This window comes from Carlito syrichta, unplaced genomic scaffold (genome assembly GCF_000164805.1).
Source record: "Carlito syrichta isolate Samal-C Ts95f unplaced genomic scaffold, Tarsius_syrichta-2.0.1 Scaffold316039, whole genome shotgun sequence".
Lineage (NCBI taxonomy): Eukaryota > Metazoa > Chordata > Mammalia > Primates > Tarsiidae > Carlito > Carlito syrichta.
In genome coordinates, this window is record NW_007260135.1 from 505,737 (window position 1) to 521,021 (window position 15,285).

Sequence of the window (15,285 nt, forward strand, 5' to 3'; positions counted from 1 at the left end):
CAGTCTGGGCGACAGAGTGAGACTCCAACTCAAAAAAAAAAAAAAAAAGAAACAGCTGAGTATGAGGGAGTGCACTCCCAACAAACACAGATGCAATAGTTTAAGTTGTTCAGGCCATTTGACCCAACACTCATGTGCCCTGCAGGGAGAGTAAGACAGACAGAAATGATGAATCTGTGGCTCCTGTAATTCCTCTTGGTTCACTCAGTCACTTGGTGACTTTCCAAGTATGAGCTCTCACCACACTGAGCTAAATTCCAGGTCTATACAGCATGACTCCTGAATGCAAGCAGAGTCATTATTGTATCTCATGCCCAAACAAAACAGCAGCACCCTCTCCCAACCACAATGTTAGATATGTCACTGTTGTTAGGCTTAATATGAGAGTATCGAACTCCTGAAGCTATGGCTTCCTAAGGGATTTTTCAAGAACTTTTTGACCTTATGCAAGTTGTGTTTTGTGTGCTGACTTTAGTATCCATATTGCAAGAATAAGGTATGACAATTGCATTGTGGTGTAGTGATAATAGAAGAAAAACTCTGCCTGCTGTAGATGAAGATGATGAAGAATTCTGCTGGCCTGGATAATGTTCCCACTAACGTTATCATCATTTAAACTGCCACCTACCTTCTCAGACTATAACACTGAAGACCTACTCCCCAAGTGTGTAAAACCATTCAAAGATTCCTCATTCTTTATGGGATACAGAAAAAACTTCTGTGCAAGACAGCATCTCTATTCCCACCCTGCTTATCCCAAAGTTTGCACCCAGTGATTAGCACTTCCTGGCCCATCATGCCTCCTTGCTTTTGCCTCCTCAGACCAGAATTTCTAGCTGCACCTCACCTGTACAGCTGGTGCTCCCCTCCTCTGTACCCTGCACCCTTCCTCGCCCATGCCATCAATTACACTGAATGCAAGTGATTAACAGGCTGTTAGCTCAACATGTGATCACATCCTGGTCCTGCTCTTCACTTAGAATCTAGCAAGGGCAGAGTGGACATCTATAAAGGGTTTGCTGAATAAATAAATGTGAAGGCTAACAGTCCTACTAGGCCTTCACTGCCAAGAAAAGCAAATACTTTAATCTTCAGGGATCATTACTGATGCCTCTCAGAGAACATCATAACCATCACCCTTGTCTTTGGCGATAACTGAACTTTTGAGCATAACCTCCTTTAATAACCAGGATAACCTCACAAGTTCTAACAAATCGGAAGCTGAGGTTTAGAGAAATGAAGTGACTGGCCTAGAGACATTCAGGTGGCTAATATGTGAGACTGGACTAAACCAGTTCTGCTCAACTTTAAAGCTGCAGCTCTTACGCACTGTCCTGAAATGCCTTCCCATGCTCGCCAATTAAACTCTGATTTTGAAAAAAAGAGCACATAATCAGGACTAAATCCTGAAAGAAAAGGAAAGATACAGCATGGCTTTACAGCACTAATTTAACATGATTTTATGTGATCCTGATGACTGGCTTTCCTTAGTTTCTCCCTCCATAGAGCGGCATAACAACATACTCCACTGCACTGGATCGCACACGGCTGGTTGTTTATTTTTTGTGTCTCAGCATATATGAGACTCAGGTAAACACTTCCTCGTTACCCAGTCTCAAGTTTGCTGCCCTGAACGCCCTCCTTAACATATCCTGTTTTGTCTTTACATACTTGCCACTATTTGACATTCAACTGTTCACTTATCTTTTTACTTATGTATTATATGCCTGCCCCTCTGCTAGGAAAGTTTCACTATGACCTTGCCCACTATGTTCAGTGCCATCTCCTCCACACCTGCGACAGTAACAGCATAGAGTAAATGTTCAATACATATTTGATGAATGAATGAAAGGGTAACACTGAATATAGCAACATGACCAAAGAGAAAATGGCTCAAAAGGGGGCAGGGTGGTCCTGGACAAGAAGGTGCCTGTGGATTGGTGCAAGGGAGCAGAGGAAAGAGAGACTAAGATACCAAGTTCAGGTTGTATACCTGCAGCCATGTCCACAGAAGAGGACAACAGGAATAACCCAGAACAGGAATGCTGTATGCTGTTCGAGTGACAGGTATCCCCTACAGTGGACCACAGTCATCCCTCTGCCTAGCTCTAGGCTTTACCCACCACTAAGCAATGTTTTGATCCATTTAATTTTCAATAAACATGGTTATCAGGGAGAGAGCATGCAAGCTACGAAACAAAATATCTAGTTGGCTTGGCGGTTATGTTTTTCTAAAAGGTTGGGCAAAGGCCAGGCTCAGTGGCTCAGCCTGTAATCCCAACACTTTGGGAGGCCGAGGCGAGTGGATTGCCTGAGCCCGTGGGTTCGAGACCCGCCTGGGCAACTTGGCGAGACCTCGTCTCTACAATAAATAAAAAAAAAAACTAGCCGGGTGTGGTAGCACGCTCCTGTAGTTGCAGCTACCTGGAAGGCTGAGACAGAAGGATCGCCCGAGACTAGCCGGTCGAGGTTGCGGTGGCCGGGAGCGGCCACTGCACTCCAGTCTGGGCGACGGAAACTCCAACTCAGGAAAAAAAAAAAAAAAAAGGTTGGGGAATTATAGCAAGAATCTGTTTCTTATGACTTTGATCATTGGGGAAATCATCTTTCAAAGTTGTGCTCCTTCGAGGCATACTGAAAACTGCATCTGTGAAATTTGAGGGTGACACCCCCAATGGTCTGCTCCTGGGAGGGACCGCAATGTGGAAAGGCAGCTGAGTTTGCCCCATGTCTTTATATTCAACATGCAATACTCAACATTAGCTGTTCCTGCAACTCACAGAAACCTGTGACCTTGAAAAAGCTGCTTAATCTTTAAAATCATCAGTTTCTTCTCTTAAATAAGAGAATTAGTTTTGTAGTCTATGCATTCTGTTAGACTGGGACCTTTAAATTATATGAAAATAAACATCCAGCAATTGTATAATAAAGATCTTTTTAAAAATCTAGCATATCCAGTCTGTCTTCCTTATGGGAACATCCTATGTCTCATAATGTCACTCATCTGAGTTCAGGACCAGGAAATTGATAAAAATTTAAAAAAAAAAGAAAAGAACACAGGATTTAGGTAGACTAGGAAGAAGGAAAGGAAGGAAGGAAATACTATGTACAGGGGAAGTCAGTAATTCAACACATTTGTTACAAAAGAACAATTAGCCCCACAGAGTGGCCGTTATTTGTAAAACACGGAACTTTTCTAAGAATAAGGTGTGCTAGACACCCTGGTGTGACTCTATCAAGCTGTTATTGGGTAAAAGCGAAGGCAAGGCAACCCAAGGAGAAAAGCTTGTGCCACTCACAAGCTGTTGCAAGGCACTCCTACAGCCCACACAGACCCATTTGCTGCCAACAGATGGAAAGTTTGGCTTTTTATTTTACAAAAGCACAGGAGCAGTTCAGAAAGCAGAAGAGGACAGCAACTCAAAAGAAACAGTTGCCGATGCTCAAAACCGCTGGCACACATACCAAGAAAAATGCCGCCAAACACAGCCAGCTTTTGCGCCATCACTTTTGTGGAGTTTCCACGGTTCACACCCAGGACTTCTAGGCTTCCAGTCCAGTAGTTCTGTGTCTAACACAGCAAGGCAACATTCTGCTGATGCATACAATTAACTCATTCCAAACATTTCTTGCATTCATGGCAATATGGAATCATGGGAGAAGGCAAAAATGGGGTAATTTTCAGTACATCTATTTTTAAAAATCAAGAAAAATGCCAACATCCGACCCCAAAGAGATGTGAGTACAGCAGCATTAGCAATGACAGCACCCGCAGGGTCTCCTCCACTTCACATCTCTAGTAGTCCATCACCGCAGACAGCTCAAGGACCCAATGGGCCACAGTGGCCAAAAACTGTTAACTTCAAAAAATGGATTATAAATCTGTATCTCAAAAGCAAAGACACCGAAGGACTCTATTTAGGCGTTAGAATGCGTCAATAAAACATAGGAAAAAAACTAAGACTGTAACCGCTATCAATTAGTTCTGTAACCTACGCGTCTGAATATAAGTGAGGTCAGGCAATGTTCCAGCATCATGTGTCAAACGAAGGAGCAGAAAGACTTGCCTGTTTGTGCTGGGCTCATGGTGGGTTGATCTGCGTCAACTCAGGGAGTAGAATAACTCTGAGCACTTTATTCTGAGTTTCATATTTGTCATCTATATAATCCTTTGAAATGACTCTGAATAAGGTTATTTTTACATATTTACAAACATACATAACAACTTGTTATTTAGTAAAATCTTAAATTGTACTAAAGGACTGAAAAGCATCAAGCCATCGAAGTGCTGGAAAAGTTGAAGAAGCCTCAGAAGTGACAGAAATCTAGCATCTCTCTTCACCTCCACATACAAGGACGGTGAGAATCAGAAAGCAATGCTTCATAGCAGACTTGAGAATTCACTACCCTCGAAATTCCTTGCCCTAAGAAGTTGTGCACGTGGGGCTGGGTCTCACCACTGACAATGTTTTGAGTAGAAGTGGACATCTCACCAGGCCAAACCCCACAGTCCTCTCAAGTGCAGACCATGCACTCCTGTCCCACAGGTATATGTGAACATAACAGCATTAGCAGTGTACTATGTACACTGAGTGGGATCACAGATGCTCCAGTGACTGTCCCTGCTGCCCACTACCTGTCACCAATTTCTGTGAAGGGTTACCCCCAAGAATCACTAAGTTTCTTATAAGTGGTTGATGGAATAAAGCATCTTGAACACATTTTGAAAAACTTGTGGTTTTGCTACTTATTACTCTGAAAATTCAGTCAAAGAGTATATTAACAAATATGCTTCCAAGAGAAAATAAGTGACTAAGTGCCTGCCAGTACTCACAAAATACTGGGATATATTCTAACCCAAACATCCACTTTAAAAAAATAACTTCTTTAATTCACTAACAAAAATAGTAAACAAATTTACAAAACCTAGAGAACTTGAAGTGTACAGATTTATCCAGCCCACTTCAATTGCCTAAGGTAACCACGTCCTAGGTACCTGGATGCCACATACTTCATACCTATTCACTCATAGGCAGTTTCAGGCTTCTAAGATAACACAGTAGTTGAAGTAGCATGAACATTTTAAATGCACCTTGTGCTCTTAAATTATCCCATTTCTTTCTAAACCTTATATTATATATGAACGACTGATTTCTATGAGTGATAACATTATCCCAGTAATACTAGATCAGCTTGAAATTTTTTACAGATGATACCAAGGAAATTTACAGGCAGACATATGTCTACTATTATAGAAAAAAAATGCTTCTTAGGCTAGTGTGTTGCTAATCTAATTTTGCACATTAAAAAAAAATTTAATGTATAAAAGACCTATAAGTACAAAAAAGAAAGCAAGAATTTTAAAGTCAGCTCCAATTAATACCAAGAGCTCACAACTATCAGGCCTAAAAACCTGTTCTTGAAGTAAGAACATAAGTCCTTGACCAATACGAGGTTATCTAATTTTATGCTATCATTAAAAAAAAAGAAAATGAAACAAGCAGAGCCTATTAACAACAACCTTTTCTAGCTCTCTGGGCAGCCAATGACATGAATGTCCAAGATGACAGCAGCAAAGAACAATTAGAAGGACTAAAACTGCATGAGCCAAGCCTTTCCTTGTAACCCTTCCTATATCAAATAAAAATGGCAGACCCAGTTAGACTCACAGAGCACTGGCTCCACGGTTGCAATGATAGAAAAAACTTACACAAAAGAAGTATCCAGAGTATAGACAGCTCTCTTTTTGTTTTTCCCTTTTATATTTTAGGTTGCCGTTTTGGGGAAGGGGATACAATGCTGCTTTACAAAGGACATAGAAGTCCCTTGTTTGAGCTACCAATCTCTTAGCTACACAGAAAAATGTCAGTCATCCGTTTGTTAGGACCCAAACCTCCTTCGACTGCTCACAATATGCAACACACATTTGAAGGGGCTGGTGGAACAGAAAAACAAAGGAAGCCCTTGAAATAGAAGCTGATCTTCCGAGTCTTGCCTCTTCCTTTACTGTGCCTGCATGCCTCCCGTGAAAGCGCTGCCACATTGTTTCCACATGCTCAGGCCCTTGAAACTTGTGCCAGAGCGTTGCAAAATAAAACTGCATAAACATCGCATTTCAAAACATGAGCTAGTAATGTGTGTAGTCATGTGGGCCAGAACTATCATTAATTAAAGCATAACCTACAAATGCCCCTGACCCGAGACAGTTCTCAAAGGATAAGAACAGACACTGAACACGTTGTGACTATGGGCGTATTTCAGAAGAATACCGGTGAAATTCATTCTGAGAAATCATTAAAAAAAGACTGTCTTCTAGCCACTTTCAAGGGTCATAAAACAATTTCACAGGCTGAAAAATATTTTTGAATTAAATAATTTTTTTATTTTCCCACATCAATGTGTAATTATTGTACCGGCATTATTTATTGAGCTGCATCAAATCAATATAAGACATCATGCTGGAGGTTTCTTCTAGAAGACCTTAGAGCTCCCTTTCCTTGGACCACATGGAGATAATGTCCTACACAAACGTACTACAAACTAGATACATATGACCAGAGTGACTTACCTTATAAAAGCTGAATGTATTCCTCTTGGCTAGAAGTCACAAAAGGTGGAAGTAAAACTCCCTTTATTTGTTCTTCCAGCGAGCCAAATATATCCTCACATTAACCCAGTCCATTGCAGATAACCTCGACCGGCACGAGCTTCCCTGCTTTCCCCAGTTCCCAGCCCAGCAAGGATAATCACATTCCGGCAGGGAGTGAACAGATGGTGGATTCCATGGTAACCAGCCCTCCTAAGGCGATTGGTAGAAGTGTGTGACTACTGCTTATTGGGTAACAATCGTTGTCTTTGTGCTCCAGCCTGTCAAGTCCTAAAGGAAGGAACATATATAGCCACTCACATGCACAGGGCTTGCCTAGCAGGTGTTTGGCTATTTAAACAAGGCAATGCAGGCCAACTAAAAGCTTTCCAGCAAATTTACCCTTGGTGGTACAAACTCCTAACATTTCAGAGAGCGTACTCTGCTCATTCCAGGAGAAAGGTCACAAGATACTTAACTTGACAAACAGAAGATAAAACTCAGAAGTTAACTTGAAAACTAAAGCTAAAGAATTCTAGAAATCTAAGCTTCATCAGCAAGTCGTTATCAGATTTGCAATTCATATCAGAATTTATATTTATAAGGATTTTAAAAAATAAATATATTCAAATTTGTAAAAAATACCTAGTTTGAAAATAAAATCAAGTTTTCCACATAAGTTACTAATGAATTAATAGTGTCTGGAAGTATCACTTTTTTACTGTGCTTTCTGAATTTTGAGGGGAGAGTGGGCCTTGAATATAACATTTTCATCGAGTCTCACCCAATTATAGGCTTGAAATCTCTCAGTTTTATACTATCCACTGAGTTTAATTTCCTTCAGCGTCTATTAAAGTTAAATGCTGATTTAGCAGGAAGACCTTCTTGTGCTCACAAAGGTATCAGAGAGTAAGTCTTTGGAAAATCAAAATGGTTGAAAACCAAATATACCACATAAAAACCAGCTATTAGAGGTAATCCACAAATCTAAAACATATAAATATAGTCATTCAAGATGTCCACCAGAAATAAATTTTTACAGGAGCAAGGAAATCATCAGGATTAGCTTAAAAAGAAAAAAAAACAAAACCTGTATACTGTGACTAGACTTTTAGGTAATCATTACCTTCTTACTGTATAGTCACCACTTATCTTAAATTTCAGTTTTTTTCTTGGCATGAACCAGAAATGAGACATACATATTGAAAGGAAAAAGATAAAAATGATTACTTGCAGATGACAGAATTCTATCGATACACACAAAAAAGATCAAAAGAGTCTAGTAGGATGGTCTTTATAGTACCAGAAGTGTAGTGAAGTAACCAAATATTAAATATATCAATATAATCATAAGAGCAAAAACTGCTAGAATATTGGTAAGATTCACTTTACTAACAATGGTAACAAAAAAGTATAGAATCCCTGTGAATAACATCATCAAGACTTGTGTGAACTGTTTGGGGAAAAAGAATGAACTCCTATTGGAAGAAATAAAGAAAAATTAATTGGAGAGGCAATGTGTTAAAAGACGAAAAGATACAAGCCTTCCCAATTTAGCTGATAGCCTTCTAGTAAAATTTCCAAAACAACTTAAAAAGTACATTTAACTATGTGTCTCAGATGTTCATTTGAAAAAATAGATGAAAACATCAAAGAAAATTCTATGAGAGGAATAAGAGTAATAATAGGTGATATAATTAACATACCAAGTTTTAAAACACATTACAAATAACACACATATACCCCTCAAATGTATGACTCCAGGACAAAACTCTCTCCTGGCCAGGCTCTGTGGCACAGCCTGTAATCACAGCTCGTTGGGAGGCCGAGGCGAGTGGATTGCCTGAGCCCGTGGGTTTGAGACCAGCCTGGGCAACTTGGCAAGACTTTGTCTCTACAATAAATCAAAAACTAGCTGGGCATGGTAATGCGCACCTACAATTCCAGCTACTTGAAAGGCTGAGGCGGAAGGATTGCTGGAACCCAGCGGGTCAACACTGGTGTGGCTGTGAGTGTGCCATTGCACTCCATCCTGGATAACGGAGTGAGACTCCAACTCAAAAAAAAAAAAAAGGATAAATGTAGGTAAAACTCTCTCTCTATGAATTCCAGGCTCCTATGTCTGACCATATATCAAACATCATCTGCCTGGATTTTTAATAAGCGTCTCAAATATAACATCACCAATACCATCCCGCAAGTTCTCTTCAAACTTGGTCCTCCCTCCTGCACCCTTCCTTGTCTTTAGAAACGGCAACTCCCTCCTTCCAGTTACTCAGACTAAATGCCAGAGTCCATCCTTGACACCTCTCTGCGCCTGTTGTGGATGTTTCTTCAAATCCAGCCACTTCTTACACCTCTGCCACTCCCACCTGGTCCAGGGCACACCATCTCTCACCAGGATTCCCTAACTCCCTGCCTCTACCTTGTACCCTAGAGGTTATAAAAACAGCAGGTAAGGTCAATTATCTTCTTAATCTGGCTTTCCCATTGCACTGAGAAAAAAAGTCTCAATCCATATGATGGTTTAAAAAGTTCTTAATAACTGACCCCCACCCACATTGACTCGCTTAACTCATTTCCCACAACCCTGTCCTGAGTTCCTGGAGATCTCTGGACAGAGTCTGACACTTTGTCTTCTCTGCCCTTTCTCAATAACTGGGACAGTGATGGTGTTTACCACAGGCCAGAGTTCCCTGTACACGTCTCCCCTTCAGGCCTCAAGGCCACTCTGAATTCTGTGTTCTCAATGCCAGACCAAGGCCCTTGTACATTGCGAGAACTTTAAAAATCTGCAGACTGAATAAAAGAATGTGCAATTTTGTATTCTAATGCAAATTTAGAAGTACCTAAGAATCTAAAATTAGAAGAATGGTTATACAATCAATAATGTAGACAACTTGATAGACTATCATGCACGTCTCAAAATTTGGTCACAAAGATGACAAAAGGGAAAAGTTTCATTTGTATTACTAACAATGTACTGCTTACTGAGTCCCTAGTACGTGCTAGACACTGTAATAAGCACTTTACAGATATCTTATTTACACCTCACGGGGACTATAAAGTAGGTGTTATTATCCTAATGTTTAAGGTGTGGCAACTGACACTCAGAATTTAAGCTCTTTGCCCTGGTCCCACTGCTGAAACTAGAACCTCATTTGTTAGAGACAAGAGATTGGGCGTTAAGTCCCTATGCTACACCATCGCCTAGAAGTGGGGGGAAATACAATATAACATGAATACTCACTATCAACAAATGTAATACATTTGCAATAATGAAAAAGAAGAGAGTCTTAGGAACAAAAGTCTAGGCTTCAAAATTTTAAGAGTAACTGTGAGAAAAAAATATTGGTGCTATTTTTCTTTCCTGTTTTCCAAAATGTTTATTGTCGAACTATAATGTTTCTAAAAATAATATTTATTCCTCTTACACATATTCTTTTTGTTGTTTGTTTGGTTTTGGTTTTTTTTTTTGAGTTGGAGTCTCAGTCCATTGCCCAGGTTGAAGTGCAGTGGGGCATGCTCACAGCCACTGCAGCCTTGACCTGCTGGGCTCAGGCGATCCTTCCACCTCAGCCTTCCAAGTAACTGGAACTACAAGCATGCACCACCATGCCCTGTTATTTTTTTGATTTATTGTAGAGATGAGGTCTCTCCAAATTGCCCAGGCTGGTCTCGAACCTGTGGGCTTAGGCAATCCTCTCACCTCGACCTCCCAAAGTGCTGGGATTATAGGCGTGAACCTTTGTGCCCAGCCCCACATATTTTTCAATATTCACCGTGTTCTTGGGTGTATCTACTAACTAGCAAGATAATTTTTAAAAATGAAAAAGAACTTGGCTCACAATTTCTAGAAAGTTGATTCCATGGGAATTACTTAGGGATTTAAAAAACAACAACGGCAGCTCTAAGAAAGGTAAGTTAGGAATAGAAGTGTCCTCTCCAACTTCAAGTTCACCTCTAGGTGTTCTGACATTGTCTTTGTAATAGTACCTCTTTAGACCACACTGCCCAGAATCTAATAATAGGGCCCGAAACCTAAGTGGTAGGGCATATGACAAAGAGTCGGCAATCCCCATAAAGGTTCTCAAGATAAAAAGGGGCTGGCAACAGAGGAGCCCGATAATTTATCTTCTTCAAATACTGGACAGGCAGCAACTTTGCCTGGCATATCTGCTGTCATAGCCATTGTGCCACCTAAGCAGCAATCAAATGACCTTAGGAATGTCACTACACCTCCCTTCACTACCGAATATGTCCAGTTCCATTGGCACTTGCTTCTCCTTTCTCTTTCCCTTTGTGAGAGACTTTATCCAGGAAGTTCGAGATGCACAAACGCTTCAAATCACAGAGCATCTCGGTAACTTTTCCTTAGTGTCCCAGGCCAAGAGAAATACCTGAGGGTTCCATTTATCAAGTAGTTAGGTACAAACAACCTAATAACTACCTTTGACCTAGCCATTTAGCACCATTTGAGAATATAATACACGATAATTGCTATTAGAATTACAATTTTTATTCTATCCTTAAATTCATCCCACTAATTTACGAATAGAAGATGGGTACCTGCTGGGCCCTACACAGCCTCTCATACCATAGGATCATACGACACATCGCCAATCTCAGTTTTGGTTTCACAGTGAGTGTCACCAGCTTGTTATCACAGTACCCACCAAACCTCCAACTTTGTAACATCTGATAGTACAATCGAATATTAAAACAGAGAACTACCTAGAGGTAGTAGTTTGCACAATGTCTGATAGATGCTGCTGTGTTTCCCATGACATTTTATTTTATTGAGTTGGAGTCTCACGCCATCATCCAGGTTGGAGTGCAGTGGCACACTCACGGCCACCCCAGTGTCAACCTGCTGGGCACCGGCGATCCTTCCATCTCAGCCTTCCAAGCAGCCGGAACTACAGGTGCATGCTACCATGCCTGTCTATGTTTTTAATTTATTGTAGAGGTGAGATCTCGCCAAGTTGCCCATGCTGGTCTCAAACCTGTGAGCTCAGGCAATCCGTTCACCTTGGCCTCCCAAAGTGCTGGGATTACAGGCTTGAACCACTGTGCCTGGCTTACTTTATTTTTTTAATTTTATTTTCTCCCTTGACTTTTAAAATACCTTGCAGGCAGCAACCCTGTGAGTTGGCAGACACCCCAGAGTACTGAGACACATATTTTGGGAGTGACGTTTTTAAGCCTCTAACCTTTACAAAGTCCAGTGATGACTCCCTAGTTAGAAATTCAGAAACATGGACTCTGGCCCCTCCTTAGTCACCTGTGTGATACAGGCAAGTCATTGACCCTCTCTGGTACTGTGCTCTCTGGTCACAAAATGAGGGAGCTGGGTTATACCATCTTCAGAGTCAGCTCTAAATAATAGGTATTAGAAGAAGGAGGGTTAAGAAGCAAAGAAAAAAAGGCAGGAGTAGCAAAGACAAGAAGAAACATTTATTTCCAGAAGGAAATGGCATGCCAACATTTAAAATGGCATACATCTGAGTACTACCCTTAGGCACAGTGTGACTGAAAGGTTTGCACAAGGGGTGTTGCTGAAGAACCAGCTTATTAAATGACAATTATACCCACACAAAGATGCCTGGTTTAGAGTGTGCTTTGAATAACAACGCAGTCAGCTCTCCTGTTTTTACCTTGTTTTCCATGTTCTCTTTCTGCTCCAGCTGAAACTCTTTCTTGGCAAATGATTTATATTATGAAGTGACCGGAATATTGTCAGGTTGTAGCCTATGACTATGAAACAGACTCAAATAACCTATCCTAATTGGGGATCAAACATATCAGTAAGACTAAAAAGCACCAGATTAAGCACAGGCAACATGGGGAGACTTTATCTCTATTCAAAAAATCAAAAAATTAGCCATAGTTAGCTACTCGGGCGGCTGAGGTGGGAGGGACTTCCTGAGCCTCAGAGGTCTAGGCTGTGGTGAGCCATGATTGTGCCACTGTACTCCAGCCTGGATGACTGAGTGAGACCCCCAACTCAGTAACTAAATAAATAATTTAATAGTACCAGATTAAACAACAGTGCTAACCAGTCATGGATACTGAAACCACAAAATACAATATCTATAAAGAGGTGATAATTCCTTCAATAGTTCCCATATGTTACTTTGTGAAAGGACCAAAAAACGCCATGGGAAGCTCTCAGTATGGGGTGGTTAAGCCCTCCTCCCACCATTGAAATGCATTCTAGAAGGTCTCAGGACCCTCTCACTAGAGAGAAGCATCTGCCCTAAGTGTCTCCTCAATACCAGCTAGGTGGCCAGGAGATGGGTCCAAGGCAGGTCTCCTGCCTCTGACACTTTTCTTCAACTTAACCACTATTGCTACCACAGGGCCAAATGGTCCGAGGCCTTCAAAATGGCGAGCCTCCAGACCCCTTGTTCTTCCTGTGGCATACTCTTTACTCCTTTAATTACTTTGCCACCTTTCTGCTTTCCCTCTAACAACTTAAATCCAGCCTTCTCGTCCCCTCCCCGACTGCCTGATAACACACTGGCACAATGACCTAACACCTTGGTTAATAGCCTATGAATTTTTTTGTTTTAATTTATTAAATATTTTCATAATTAGCTTTATAAAGGTAATTTAGAGCAAATATACATGTTCAGGGTATGGAGGACCTCATAAGCAAAAGAAAACACACTGAAATAGATGAAATTTGTCTGCCTGTTTTGCAAGGGGTTAAAATGAAGTCTAGCCTGATTTGATGGAAGCATTTTTTTTTAATTGCCCATCATTCCTCTGATGTGGTTGGCATTTCAGAAGTACTTGCTGTTTCAGGACCTTCCTGGGTACCACACTGCAAAGAAAACAACAAATACTAAGAAGGGTAAGTCTATGAGAGAGGGTTTTATATTACTAGACCTTTTCCGTTAAAGTGCAACTATCAAAACTCTAACCCAGATCTACCAATGCCCTGGGCATATTTTTTCATTAAAATTTGAATGATAATGTATCTTAGTCAAATGAGAATAATGAGATTCAGTTCTTCACATCATTAGATTGTTACTGTCTTCATTAGAGTAATATTCCCTCTCCTTCGAAATTCTTAATATTCATTCTAAAATGGGAGTGAGAGGAAATTATACCAGCATCTGGGTCCTAGTCTGTTGTCTACCACATTTTTCATTCTGATCCATATTTTTCAAGAAGTGATTCATTCAAAGATAATTAGAATCTAGATATGTTAATTCTTCTTTAAGAAAATTTCTGAAATAAATATGAAAGTGAAGACTACAAAGAGGACATGTGTATAACTACATATTTATATTTGTGTATTAGTTACATTAATAAATTTATCTAAATTATTTGCCAGAAGATGTAACAGAAAAGAGCTAAGAATAAGGAAAGTTCTACAAATAAGACTTGTTGGACTTCTACAAGATGCAAAGTTCCATTCTAAACTCCACAGACAATGAAAGAAGACACTGGCCCTTTTTTCTTGATGAGTTCTTGATATGTTTGAGAAACAAAGACTTTTACCTCTTGTTGTGGGGGAATTGGGAGAAAGAGCTAACGAGATAAAACAAGATGTAAGATGCATAGTATCAGGTAAACAGCAAAGACACACCACATGGATATCATTCTGCAAAAGCAACTGAATTATGAACGTTTTGAACCTTCTATTTGATATTTTAGGGCTCAACGAAAACTGACAATTCAAGTTTTGTGCTCATAAAACCTGATGCTGATTCTCGTGGCTCAAAAAAATTTATATCTTAAAAGGGGCAGCTGGGCTCGGTGGCTCAGCCTGTAATCCCGCGCCTTTGGGAGGCTGAGATGAGTGGATTGCCTGAGCCTGCGGGTTCGAGACCCGCCTGGGCAGCCAGACCTCACCTCTACAATAAATAAAAAAATCAGCCGGGCGTGGTAGCGTGCACCTGTAATTCCGGCTACTCGGAAGGCTGAGGCAGAAGGATCGCCGGAGCGCAGCAGGTCGAGGCTGCAGTGGCCGGGAGCGGCCACTGCACTCCAGTCTGGGCGACAGAGTGAGACTCCAACTCAAAAAACAAAAAGGGGGGGGGGCAAAGTGCAGTATTTCATGCCTGTAATCCAGTGGCGCAGGCCTGTAATTCTAACAGTTTGGGAGGCTGAGGTGGGAGAATCACTTGAGACCAGGAATTCAGAACCCAGCCTAGGCAACATGACAAGACCCTATTCTCTACCAAAAAAAAAAAAAGTAACCAGGCTGGAGACATGCACCTGTAGACCTACCATCTTGGGAAGCTGAGGTGGGAGGGTCACTTGAGCTGAGGAGTTCAAGGATGCAATGCGCTACCTATCATGGTGCCACACTGCACTCCAGCCGGGGAAACAGAGTGAGAGACCCAATTTCTTAAATTAAAAAAAAAAAAAAAAATCACCAAAGCATGAAAACAACTATACCTTTAGATCAAATATCTACAAAAACTGCTTAGTTTAAGTTCTACAGAGTTTCATTCATGGAGAGAGAGCAAATTCAGCAAAAACTTAATGATTACCTGAACTCTTATTTGTATACCCAGGGTTTTATTTAGGACGTCTCGTCTGATCTTAAAAACTCGATTCTCAGCCGGGCTCGGTGGCTCAGCCTGTAATCCCGGGCCTTTGGGAGGCTGAGGTGAGTAGATTGCCTGAGCCCGCAGGTTCGCGACCCGCCTGGGCAGGCGAGACCTCATCTCTACAATAAA

General features: G+C 40.9%; 1 protein-coding gene across 2 annotated transcripts in view; it reads right to left on the reverse strand.

Moving 5' to 3' along the window:
* Positions 1 to 15,285, reverse strand: part of FGD4 (FYVE, RhoGEF and PH domain containing 4) — a 162,723-nt gene that overhangs the window by 134,904 nt on the left and 12,534 nt on the right. The window contains exon 1 of one of the 2 annotated variants that reach the window (XM_008073741.2): positions 6,569 to 6,864. The exons of the other annotated variant lie outside the window; for it this stretch is intronic. The gene's annotated coding sequence lies outside the window, so the exon portion shown is untranslated. Of the gene's footprint in view, positions 1 to 6,568; positions 6,865 to 15,285 lie in introns of those variants that run through there. 2 annotated transcript variants of the gene reach the window in all.